The sequence below is a fragment of the Pseudonaja textilis genome, chromosome Z (genome assembly GCF_049901715.1).
Source record: "Pseudonaja textilis isolate UNSWEBS1 chromosome Z, rPseTex1.2, whole genome shotgun sequence".
Classification (NCBI taxonomy): Eukaryota; Metazoa; Chordata; class Lepidosauria; order Squamata; family Elapidae; genus Pseudonaja; species Pseudonaja textilis.
In genome coordinates this window covers 61,322,459-61,323,065 of record NC_142008.1, presented here as the reverse complement: position 1 = coordinate 61,323,065, position 607 = coordinate 61,322,459, and positions in this window count along the sequence as shown.

Here is a 607-nt window from a genome sequence, read left to right as displayed (position 1 = left end):
CTGTCAGATGCAGTAGCCAATCAGCTATTGCGCTGCCACCTAGTCATTCCTCGGACCAGACAGGGAACTTAAAAACATAACACTCCTCCCCCCTTGGAGTGCGCATGCATAGTCTTGCAGATACTCAGGCCTTCGCTTGCTTCTGGAAGATCTTCGCAGCAGAGGCCTTGGATTTTGCTGGCTGGGGCTGTTTGTTGGAGTTTCTCCGGTCAGCTCTTGTGGATTCAGTCCTGGTAAGACCATCACCCTTTCACGAGAGCAGCCAGGATAAGGAGAGGATGTACCATCATTGCATTGCTTTTGAAGGCCTGGCATCTGTTTCCCAGGTAAGTCCATCAAGGTTTCTTTGTGGTCAGGTTTGCTGCTTTTGGCCTAGTCATGGGGGCTGATTCTGCTTGGGGCTCTTGGGTCTTGTTGTGTCTATAGAACTGGCTGGAGTTCCCAACCAGGTCTGCAGTTCGAGCGGGAGCACCGACCCAGCTCCATTGGCTGATGCCGTTTGACAGCCGGCTATAGCAAAGGAGCTGTCAAGCGGCATCAGCTGTTGCCACCAGCTGATCTGCCGAGTTAGCCTGGCAGACACACGTGCAACCCTTTATTCACCTGA